The sequence below is a fragment of the Petaurus breviceps genome, unplaced genomic scaffold (assembly GCF_028583685.1).
Source record: "Petaurus breviceps papuanus isolate PSGF00001 unplaced genomic scaffold, PetGlider_PUasm1.0 90731, whole genome shotgun sequence".
Lineage (NCBI taxonomy): Eukaryota > Metazoa > Chordata > Mammalia > Diprotodontia > Petauridae > Petaurus > Petaurus breviceps.
Window position 1 is genome coordinate 11,803,749 of NW_027187325.1, and position 12,826 is coordinate 11,816,574.

At 37.1% G+C, this 12,826-nt stretch overlaps 1 protein-coding gene across 6 annotated transcripts in view; it reads right to left on the minus strand.

Moving 5' to 3' along the window:
• Positions 1-12,826, minus strand: part of WWC3 (WWC family member 3) — a 220,977-nt gene that overhangs the window by 116,025 nt on the left and 92,126 nt on the right. The window contains exon 2 of one of the 6 annotated variants that reach the window (XM_069066934.1): positions 4,209-4,259. The exons of the other annotated variants lie outside the window; for them this stretch is intronic. The gene's annotated coding sequence lies outside the window, so the exon portion shown is untranslated. The remainder of the gene's footprint in view (positions 1-4,208; positions 4,260-12,826) is intronic. 6 annotated transcript variants of the gene reach the window in all.

Here is a 12,826-nt window from a genome sequence, read left to right on the forward strand (position 1 = left end):
CCAAGAAAGGGAAGGGAACTAAAATCCAGCTAGAGCCAATCCTGTCCAATGTGAGGCTACTCAAGGTGAGAAATAAGGTTTGCGAATCCTAAACTCCCCAAAGCTGGAAGAAGCTGAGGCAGCTTTGCAGCACAGGTTTGGGAGTGTAGCCACCAGCAAAAGAAAAGGAATAAGAAAGTTATTACCAGGGAAATAGAAGGAAAATGGGCTGAAACACCAAAGATTTTAAAAGAAAGAAAACTCAATTAAAAACCCAGACCATAAACAGATAAATCAACAGAGAAGATCCCAAAAGAGGATCCTGGAAATAACTATTAGGCCCTCAAAAGATTACATATTACAATGAAAAGAAATATTAAATGTTATAACACAAAAGAAAGTAAAGCAATGCTTGATAAACACAGAATCCTGAGGAATATCAAGATGGCATAAACCCACAGAATATTCCAGAATGGTTCAGAAGAGAAATAAAATCCATAGGACAAGAAATTCAGAATGGATATACACATATTTATCAGGAGTGATAGCTTCAATATAGTCATGAAAATCAATTATCAGAAAAAGATTGAATCCATTGTGGAGTTGCTCCAAAAAGAAAAAAACTTTAACTGATTTGGAATACAAAAATGCTGAAGCAAAGGAAAATCTAGCAGAATAGAAGCTAAAGACAATAATATTAAAAGAATATATGATCTATTTCCAAACCAAATCCATTGATCTTGAGGATGGGATGCACAGTGACAATTTAAGGATTTTAGGTCTTTCAGAAGAAATTGGAAAAAAACAAACCAAATACAGTAATACAGAAACTAATATAAGAAAACTCTCCAAAACTTTAGAATACAGAAATCACAGCAATAATCAAAGGAATCCATAGAGTTTCTCCAGGACAAAAAGAAAATACCCTATTCTTCTTCTTTTTTTTAAGCAATTGGGGTTAAGTAACTTGCTCAAGGTTACATGGCCAGTTATTTCTGGGTGTGGTGCTAAGTATCAGAGCCTGGATTCGATCCCAGGTCATCCTGACTCTGGGGCTGGTGCTCTTACTCACTGTGCCACCTGGCCGCCCCTGAAAATACCCTATTCAAACTCCACAACCATGGTTAAAATGACTAATGACAAACATCATATACTGTAAATGACTAGGAGAAAAAATCTCCAAATATAAAGAAATGAAATTAAAAAATACAATATTATTTTGCATCTACTAGAAACCCCCCCCCCAAAAAAGGAAGGTAATAATAGTTTTTGAAAGGAAAAGAAGCTAGATCTGCATACCCTGCAAACCTGAGCCTAATCATCAATGCAAAAACACAAGTGTGTAAGCAGGGGGTGGTATCCGAGGTATTTTTGAAAACAAAACAAAACAGACGGTGAGTAAAATATTCAATAAGCTGTCACCCCAAATAACAGAAACACAAGATAATTAAGTATAATTGTTAAGAACACATAATGAACAAATTGCCACATGTTTAAAAGTCTTTATTTTAAAAGAGGAAAAAATAAGACTGATTTGCCATTGTGGGGGGAGGGGTGAAGAGGGGGAAGTAATAGTGAAAGATATGCACTATTTTAATGAAAGAAGATATAGCTGTGATAAGAATTGGGGATCTCATGAATGTTTAATGAAGAGAGGAGAGGGGAGCTGGTGCAATGAACAACTACTTTTACTGCCAGAGATTAAGGACCACATGGATAACAACATTCCACATGAAAAGGAATATTCAAGTTCCTAGGGGCAACTGGCAGCTAGAGGTTGGGGAAGGGTGTGTGAACCAACAAGAATTAGAGATAAAATGACAGAGAAAATGAGATGAAAAATAACGGGGAGAGTTAAGGATAGAATCCAACAACAATTTATTACATAGGGATGTTCAACTCTTCACGAACCTATTTGGGGTTGTCTTGGCAAAGATACTAGAGTGGTTTGTCATTTCATTCTCCAGCACATGCTATAGATGAGGGAACCAAGGCAAACAGAAGTAAGTGACTTGCCCAAAGTCACACTCCTAGTAAGTGTCTTGAGACTAGAGTTGAAATCAGAAAAATGAGTCTTCCTGACTCCAGGCCTGGCACTCTAGCCACTGTGAAACCTAGATGCCCAGGGTAATTTCTACCATGGAGTATTGCTTCTATCAGCATTACTTAATTAATATTTCTGAGAATAAGGTGGAAAAGTGATGAGAAAGAAGATAACAAAGTAACATAATTATTCTTAGAAAAAGGCACAGAAAAAAAAAAGTCACTCAAACAAAAGAAGTTGGAAGACAAAGATTGGAAAGGGATTTTGAACTTACTTAATCGAATGGGGGAGGGAAGAAAGGAAGAACCAGACAGATTAAATAAAGAAAATTAAATAAATAGTGTAACTAAAGCCTTGTTACTAGAGAAAGTACAGAAAAATGGCACAGGAGAAAGAACCTATAGAAACAGGGTTACATTAAAGTAGTTTAATCAAAACTAGTTGTAGGGATAAAGTAATGACTTAAAAAAGAAAGAAAATTAAAACAAAAAAACCTTTTAAAAAATAACCACACTAGGGAAACAAAAAAATAAATTTTATCACTTTCAATGTCAGTGAACTAAACAATCCAATAAAATGAAAGAAGTGGAAGAATAGATGAGAAATACACCTTCACACTCTGTTGCTTGCAAGAAATATCTTGCAGACAAGGATGAAATCAAAATGAGAGGCTGAAACAAAATTGACTGCATCAGGGGAATTTGTTAAAAAATCAACACTTGCAAACATGTGACCAAGCACAGGAAAAATTAAAAAAAATTTTTTTTTGCTATTTTTTGAGGGGGGAAGGTAGGGCAATTGGGATTAATGACTTGCCCAAGGTCACATGGCTAGTTTCGTGTTAAGTGTCTGAGGTCAAATTTGAACTCAGGTCCTCCTGACTCCAGGGCTGGCACTCTATTCACTGTGCCACCTAGCCACCCCAAAATAAAAATATTAACAAATAGGGAAAATATATCAAAAGGAATCATAGACAATGAGCCAATATCAATATTAAACATATATGCATCAAAAGAGATAGTATCTAAATTCAAAAAGGAAAAGTTAATTAACTTGCAAAAAGACAAAGTAATGCAATTCTAGCTGGAGAAAAGGGAATAAGCAGTTATTTATTTGGTACCTACTAATTGCCAGGCACTGGGCTAAGCCCTTGTTACAAATACTATGTCATTTGATCCTCACAACAACCTTGTGAGGTAGGTACTACCATGTTTCCCCGATAATAAGACCTATCCCGAAAATAAGCCCTCCCCTTACTGTGTAAGATTCCTCTAAAATAAGCCCTCCCCTGAAAATAAGCCCTATTAAGATTGCTACTGTAGTGAAGGTGATCCCCTGCGCTACACGCTACATTATGGTACCCTCTGTATGCACCGTTTCCCCCCCCCCCCGGGTGAAATGCACGCTGCGCTCCGAGCTGCATCCAATCAGTGCTGCAGCAGCGAGCGCGTCATCCTGTTCTTCCCCAGTGATTTGCTTGCTGGCGCCATTGAGAGCAGTGCTGCGGGGGAGAGCTGAGGCAGGACAACATAAGCCCTCCCCTGAAAATAAGCCCTCTGGTGTTTTTCTTTCCAAAAAAAATTAATAAGACAGTGTCTTATTATCGGGGAAACACGGTATTATTAACCCCAATTTACAATTGAGGAAACTAAGGCAAACAGAATTAAGAAACTTATTCAGGATCACACAACCAGTAAATCTCTGAGGTCATATTTGAACTCTGGTCTTCCTGACTCAAGCCCATCCACTATGTCACCAGCTGCCTTTGTAGGAGACTTTTATTATTTTTCTCTGAGTTGTACACATCTAATAGAAAGATAAACAAAATGGAAAATATAGAACTCAAACTATTAGAGAGCTTAGGGCTAAAAGATTGATGGTACTTTCTGAGCAGGAATATCAAAGAATACACATTTTTCTTCTCACTGCATAGCACTTTTACAAAAATAGACCATGTATTAGGACAAAGAAGTAGAAAATAAATCTTAAAAGGCAGAATTAGTAAGTATATTTTTTACAGAACATAACATAAAAATAGTAATCAATTCCAGGAGCACAAGCAAGACACAGACCTAAATGCAGACTTAATAATGAAATCCTAAAACCTCTGAAAGAGCCAAAAGAACAAATCATAAGAAACAATTCATAAGCATATGAAACATAATGAGATGACAAGACAACATACCAAAATTTCTGGGATGCAGATAAAGCAGTCCTCAGATGAAAAATTATATCCCTAAAAACATACATTAAGAAAATAGAAAAAGAGAGGATTAATGAACTGAATATGCATTTGAAAAATTTAGAAAGACAACAAATAAACAAACCTAAAATAAGCACAAAAGAAGGAATATTGAAAATTAGAGGAAAATAGGTAAATTAAAACCCAATAAAAATTATAGAACTGATAAATAAAACTAAAAGATGACTAACAACATTGACAAACCTTTAGCCAACCTGGTTTAAAAGGAGTATCAAATTAATGAAATTAAAAAATTAACTAAGTATAATCACAACAAACCAGAAGAAATAAAAAGCATGATCAGAGCTACTACATATAAATAATTGTTTACAAAGAAGAAGAAATTAAAAGAAATGGTGAATTTACCACAAAAATATAAAATACTCTAAATAATAGAACACTAAAGAGAGATTTTAAATAAATGAATCTCAAAGAAGGAAACTGAGCTAGTAAAGGAGGTACCAAAGAAAACATCCCCAGTATAGATGAATTCATAGGAGAATTTTATCAATTTTTAAAGAACAATTAGTGCCTATACTAAAACAATTATTCTCTAAAACTGAGAAAGAAATCTTGCTTTATGAGATGAATATACTCCTTGGGAAGGATGAGGCAAAGAAATAAAAACTATAGACCATTATATCATTAAGTATGCAATGGCTAAATATTAAAAACTTTCCAAATAAATACAGGAGTAAAGCAAGGATGCCCTCTATCTCTGTTGTTATTTGATGTAGTTCTTAAAGAGCTAGCAAAGCAATAAGATAACAGAAATGAAAAGCATATAGATAAAGGGGAGATAAAACTATTACTATGTGTTGATATTATAATTATTTACTTAGACAATCCTAGAGATCATCAAAGAAACTAGTTAAAATTATTAGAAGGTTCACTAAAGTTACCAAGTACAGATTTAAATCATAAATCAACAACATTTCTATACAGCAATAATGAAATTGAGGGAACAATAAAAGAAAGAGGAGTCTTATTCAAAACAACTAAAAATTTCATGAAATATGTAGGAATTAATCTAACAATGTACATTCGATGCCGGTATAGATACAATTATATAAAAAAAAACTCCTTAAAGAAATAAAGAATGACTTAAATAACTGGAGGGAAATTATTCACTGCTCATGGCTTGGTTATGCCAATATAATGTCAAAAGGATATTTGACAAAGCTAAACAAAACTTTTAAAAGTTTTCATTTAGAGGGACAAATAAAAAATGAAGGAATGAAGGGAGAATAGCACTGCAAGATCTCAAACTACATTATAAGCTATCAAATCCACTTGCTACCAGTTAAAAATAGAAAAGTAGATCAATGGGAAAGATGAGATAAGAAAGAAACATTTGAACACAATAACTCAGTATTCAACATATGCAAAAGACAAATTATCTAAAGAGGAAAAAAACCCTCTATTTTACAAGAATCGAAAAAATAGTCTGCAGGAATTAGAGTTGGACTAAAATTTACACTATCAGAACTGATTATTACTTAAGTAGTAAAGACCATAACGCTATTAGACATTTAGAAAAAAATACATCATATACTTTTTTCACAGTTATGGCTAGAGGATAAATCCTTAACCAAACAAGCAATAGAAGCAATTACAAAAGATAAAAGCAATAACTTTAATTACATAAATTTGAAAAACTTTTGCATTAACAAAATTAATGCTACTAAGATAAGAAATGAAGCAGTGAAGAGGGGGGGAAATACTTGTATAAAATATCTCTGATAAAGGTACATTATTCAGAATATATAAACAACTAATGTAAATGTATGAAACCAAAAGGTATTTCCTAATAGATAAATAGTGAAAGAATGCTAAAAGTTTTCAACAAAAGAGGAGCAAATTATTAACAACTATATGAAAAAATGCTCCGAATCCCTAATATAAGAAAAATGCAAATCAAGATAATTCTGAGGTTTCACTTCATACTCCAAAGTTGGCAAAGACGACAAAAGATCCTAATAGTCAATGCTGGAGAAGTTGTGGAAAGACAAACCCCTTAATGCATTGTTACTGAAGCTGTGAATTTTTCTAATCATTCTGGAAAACAATTTATTGAATAAAGTAACTAAAGTTTCCAAATTCTATGACCCAGAGATTCTACTCAGCACCTTCCCTAAGGCAGTCAGTAATAAAAAGAATATATACACATACATATATATGTGTGTGTGTGTATACACACACACACACACACACACACACATACATACATACATACATACAAATTTACATCAGTACTTTCCCTGATAGCAAGGAACTACAAAGTAGATTCCCTTCTATTAAGGAATGGCTAAACAGCTACAGTACATGAATGTCATGGAATACACATACACACAATAAACACACTGTATACTTTTCTAAGAAACAATGACTATGGTTAAGCATGGAAAGACTCAGATGAACTAATATAAAATGAAACGGGAAAACATTAAACACTAATGACTATAAAAATCTAAATAGAAAGAACAGTACAACAATTGAAATTGAACTTGAAATTGTAACGACCAAGCCTGGCCCCCAAAAAGACATAAGAAGATAACTCCCCAAACATCTCTGAAGAGGTAGGGAACCCTGGGTATGGAACACTGCATATGGTTTTGGACTTTTTTTTAATATGTTGGTTGGTTTCACTGAACTTTTTTTCCTTTTATTTTAAAAAACCCCACTATCACAAGGGATAGTTATATGGGAGAGTGTAGAAGCAGAAATCAGAGGGAACAGTAGGCATATTAAATAGAAACAAAATACATCAATAAAATATATTTTTTAAAAGAGCTAGCAAAGTCAATAGCTGAGCTTTGGAAGAATTAAGAGAATAGGAAAGTTGTTATAGAACCATAGAATTGCACCTGCAAACTATAAATCAGTTAGCTTGGTTTATTTCTAGTAAGTTCTAAAAAATGTTAATCAAAGGCATTGTTTGTGAACATCTAGAAAAGAAAAGTCATCAAAATCTTCATCAATGGGAGTCCATGAAAGACTAACATGATTTCCTTTGTTGACAGGGTAACTAGGTAACGGTGAATCATCTGACAACGTCTCTCATGTGATTTACACTTTCATGGTGCAGTCCTCATCTGTGCTACTCTACTTATGGAAATGCTGTTCTTTGGTGTGTGTTAAATTTGATATAAAAATAAAGTCTTTTATGTTATTCTTGTGCACAAGATAAAAGAAACCTCAATGAAATCAAAGATGGCAAGCTCATGAAATAGTTGGCTACAAGGTAGCTAAGATATTGTAGGACAGATTCAGGATCTGAAAAGATGCTGATAGATTAGAAAATTTGCAAATCTACATTGCTAGAGGGAGTTTCCTCACTGGGGGTCAACTATTAATAAACAAAACAAATCACAGGTCTGCTAAAAATAAAAAAGCAATATATATATATATATATATATGCTCAAAAAATCAACTTCTCAAAGTACAAAATGAGGGAGTCCTGGCTAAAGAGTAATTCATTTCACCAAGACTAGGTTTTCTTAGCAGATTGAAACCTCATTATGAGGCAACAGATCAACATGGAAGCCAGTAAAGTAAATGCGATATTACCCTCAACTGCATTAGGATAGGCACAGCTAGGTACCACATCTAGGTGTGATATCTAGGTACCACATTTAGGCACCATGGGTCAGTTAGACAGCACAGTGGATGCTGTGGATGCTGGTTCTAGAGTCAAGAAGATGAGTCTTCTTGAATTCAAATCCTGCCTCTGTAACTCACTAAGTCTGTGACCCTGGGCAAGTCACTTAACCTTATTTGCCTCAGTTTCCTCATATGTAAAATGAGCTAGAGAAGGAAATGGTAAATCATTCTAGTATCTTTGACAAGAAAACCCCAAATAGGGTCACAAAGAGTCAGACACGACGGAAAAATGACTGAACAACTGAACACTTCATTCCAGGAGGGCAATCAGAGGAGACCATGCCTTACCACAGGAAAAAGAATTGGAGATGCTTAAAGTTTGCAGAAGGGATAATATAAGGGAGACATGAGAGCTATCATCAGGAATTTCAATGGAGTGTCAGGTAAAAGAGCTACACTTTACCCGCTTAGCCCTCACAGGGTAGAACTGCCACTTACTACCTACAATGTCATAAGCAAGGCACTTAGCCTCTCTCAGCTCCAGGTTCCTGATCTATAAAATAAAGAAGTGGAGCAAGTGGTCTTCTGAGGCCAATTCTAGCTCAAGATTTATAATCCTATAAATTGCAGATTTAAACTTGAAAGAAATGACCCTTAAAGATCTCTGAACTCCCTTTTTCTCTGACTCCTGTTCTACTCAACAGGAAATCTTGTCACCTGCGACTTATCTCCTGAGTGGACTTAGCCATCAAGAAACACTCTTTGCTAAAGCTACTGGTCCCAACTCTCATGGCTCAAGCCTCAATCCCCAGGAGAGATCAGCCAGACCTTCTTCCACCTCCTGCTGAATGTGTCCCCTGAGCAGGGGAATAGATGTGACTGGACTGACTTTCATCTGAGAAAGCACAAAGTAGCTCCCACCTCCTACTAACAGCCTGATCTCCCAACAATCTCCAGAGCAAAGTGGATCAACCTTCCCATTGACCTCAGATCTTCCAACTCTTTCTGTGCCTATCCTTTAAGGAAAGAGGAAGAGGAAAGTCAATGGGGGAACAGGATTTCCTTTTCCAGCTGTGAATGTTCAGCTTTCATTCTTGCTAAGCCCCTTTGCTGCCAAATTTCCAGCCTTAGAAGGCAAGTGAAATGGGGATTCCCATCTGACCACATGCCTTCCATCTCATGCTGTCCTGGTCCCTACCCTATATCTCCAGCCTCCTCTGAGAAAAGGAGTGGTGCCTTCTACCCAATGATGAACATTCTTGCACCCAGTTATTCTCTTCACATCCCACTGATTCTGAACCCATAGAGATCATCATCCAAACCCAATTCCTCATTCTGCTCCATGTGATTTCTCATTCCCATCCTCCTCAAATCCTCCCACCCCAAAGTTCCAACCAAACATCACCCACACAGTTCCACTGTGCCCTATGGAATGCCTATTCCATAAGTAACAAATTTCCCTTTATCCTAAATCTTACCCACTTCCACTCCCTTCCATCTACTAGTTATTACTGAAACCTGGTGACATAGCCTCCCTGGCCAGCCTTTCTAGTACTGGCTGTACCATTACTCATTCCCCTCAATTCATTAGTCAAGGCAAGGAAGTTGGAATATCCCTTGTTCCCCATTGCCATTTCCAATTTCTCTCTCTACCTCCAATACCCAGTAACTTCTCCTCCTTTGAGGTTCATGCAATTAATATCACCCTATTAAAATCCTGGTAGCTTTTGCCTACAGACTTCCACATCACTTGCCTTCCTTCCTCAGTGAGTTTGGCACATGGTTCACAATTTTTCTCTCCTCCTCAATTCCTGTCCTCCTACTAGGGGGCTCCAACATTCACACTGACTCTCAAACACCCTAATCATTCAATTCATCATGATCAATTCCTCCACCCCACCTCAGTGACATACAAAGATAGTCATCTCCTGGATCTTACCAGCACTCTCAAACATAGTACCTTCATGTTCAGGGATTTGAAGTCCTCTTATCTAATTATAACTATTGGTTTTCTACCTCTCCCTCCACCTTCCATTACTAAACCCTACTTTTAGTTGTAACAACAACGCAATATTCACAATGATAACTATAAATATGCTGATATGGTTATTAATCACAAAATATACTAGGCTCTCTACATGGGGGACAAAGCTAGAACATTTATTCAAATACCAGAAAACTGAGTCCCCAAACCAGAAAGTCAAAGCCATCACAGCAGCTATAGAGTTGGCACATGTAGTTAATGCAGTAAACACCCACATTCTTAAGCCTTCAAAACAGAACAGGCTACCTCAGGCAAAGGTCCCCCTCTCCTCATTCATAGTAACTGCTCAGAGTCCACGCAGCTTGTCAATCCCCCCCACCTTTGAAAATCCAGATGTTGGTGCTTCCCTCTCTGGTAACTGACTAGTAATGGTCAGACAGCTGGAAGCCTGTCTGTTGATCTGTTTCTCTGTCTGCTGGTAACTTCTACTTGTAACTTTTTGTATTGTCTGAAGTTCAGGGTGCTGACTTTTTCCCCTGAACTAGGTAAACGATATATGTTTGATTGATTAAAGTAAGATTATTAACCCATTTTGAGTTGCTTTCCTTTAGAAAAGCAGATCTAGGAACCTGTGTTGGCAGCCCCCCTGGGTATTCCAGGGTGCTGGTATAGTGGTCTACACTATGACCTCTAATCTCTTTACCCCTTAATTCTCTCCCAGGCCATCACCTCTGCACTAACCACTCTCTCATCTTTTCCCCATCTTGACTCCTTGATCAGTGGGTTCAGTTCTACATTTTTCTCTTCTCTTGCATCTCTAGCCACCTTACCATATCTCCAATTGAGCCTTGCCAAACCTCAGCCCTAAATCACCCTCACCAACCACCAGAGATTACCTAATACAAGAAGCTCTGCCACCATCCTCCTTTGCAAGCCTCTCTGATCTAAGGCATAAATGGGAGCTCCTGGTACCCAATCTGGCTAAATGCTTGACCCGATCTATTCATTAATCTGATTTCATATCCACAAAGTAAGGTAATCTTCAGCAGCTAGGCAGAGAAGTGCATGAAGCACTGGGCCCAGAAACAGGAAGATCAAATTCTGCCTGAGACACTAGCTGTGTGACGCTGGGCAAGTTAACTTAACCTATGTTTAACTTAGTTTCTTCAACTATAAAATGAGGATAATAACAGCAATACCTCTCAGAGTTGTTAACTTGTTATGAGGATTAAATGAGAAAATATTTGTCAAGAGCTTAGAACAGTACCTGGCATGAAGAAAGTATTATATAAATGTTTATTCTCTCCCTCCCCTGGTAATATCATTATAGTTGTCAGTAAATTGCTATTCTTCTTCCACTCAACCTGAAAACTCTGAACATTTGGGGTTTTTTGTTTGTCTTTTTGGAGGGGGGAAGGCAGGGTAATTGGGGTTGTGACTTGTCCAAAGTCACACAGCTAGTAAGTGTTAAGTGTCTGAGGTCACATTTGAACTCAGATCCTCCTGACTCCAGGGCTGGTGCTCTATTCACTGCGCCACCTAGCTACCCCATCCTCTGAACATTTGTTGTGAGAAATTTAATAATTTACACAAGTGCTGCTGAAGGTGGAGAAAAATCACAGACTTTGGGTCAATTAACAAATTTATGTTACATAACCTCAACTGGGACTTTACTGCTGTTAAACAATCCTATCTTCCTCAGCAACTCAGTATTCCACCATGCAGAGTGCATCTCCCAAACCTTTTCATCCCTCTTCAAGCCTCCAAGGGATCCTTCTTCCCCCACTCTCTCAGCTGAGAATCTCATCTCATATTTTACAGAAAATATTGAGGCCACTTGCCAAGAACTCTCTCCCTCTCTTCTTCCTTCCCTCCTCCCCACTCAGCATGAGCTCCCTCTTCTTCTCTCTTCTTACCTCATATCACTCACTTGCATCCTACCACGATCTTCTCCTTCACTCCCATCTCACATGAGAGTCCTTCACCCCCATCTTTCTCCAAACCAAGCAAAACTTATTCAAGTAATCCCATTCCATCCCATTTCTTCCATCACATGATTCCCTCTATAATCTATTGTCAAGTTCTACCTATCTGCTGAGCTCCTTCAAAGTCCTTCATAAGCCAGCCCTCTCCTACCTTTCCAACTCTTATGCTTTACTCCTTGTCAAGTATTCTTCAATCCACTGATACTGACCTCCTTGCTGTTCCACAAACAAGGCACTGCATCTATCAGCTCTAGGCATTTTCTCTGGCTGTTCCCCATGCCTGGCTTCCTAAATGTTCCAACTAAAATCCCATCTGCTACAGGAAGCCTTTCTTAATTGCTAATTTCTTAATTCTAGTGCCCTCCTCTCACTGAATTATTTCCTATTCATCTTGGTTTTAACTTGTTTGCACACATTTATTTGTCTGTTGTCCCTGTTCATTGGGGTGTGTGTTCTTTGAAGGTAGGCACTGTTTTTTGTCTTTTTTTTTATCCCAGCACTTAGCATAGTGTCTATCACATAGTAAGTGCTTAATAAATGTTCATTGTCTGGTTACCATGCCGGACACAGCTCCCACTGTAAATTGATTTTGATTATGTTGAATCAGTTCCTAGAGCCTGTTCAGATTGGTGAACTTAGACAATTGAATTTTTAAGGCTGAAAGCGAAAGACAGGCTGCTAGAAGAGTATACCACACTGTGATTATTTATATCATCGTCAGATTAAAAACTCTTGAAATTTTGGAACTGTGTCTTATCTTCCTGTAGTGCCTGTCATATAACAAATATCATGTGATAACTGAAATGTTGCATAATTATCATAAGAAGTGTTTAGAACGTGAAAGATGACGGTTCCATTGTAATTTCATGGACAAATCAATTCGGAAATATTTTATTCAATTTTGTACCTCTTATTTTATGTAGGGCATTAATAAGATTGATTGCAATCAGTGGAAGCTTACCAGAAATGGTTAGGGCACAGGGATTAGC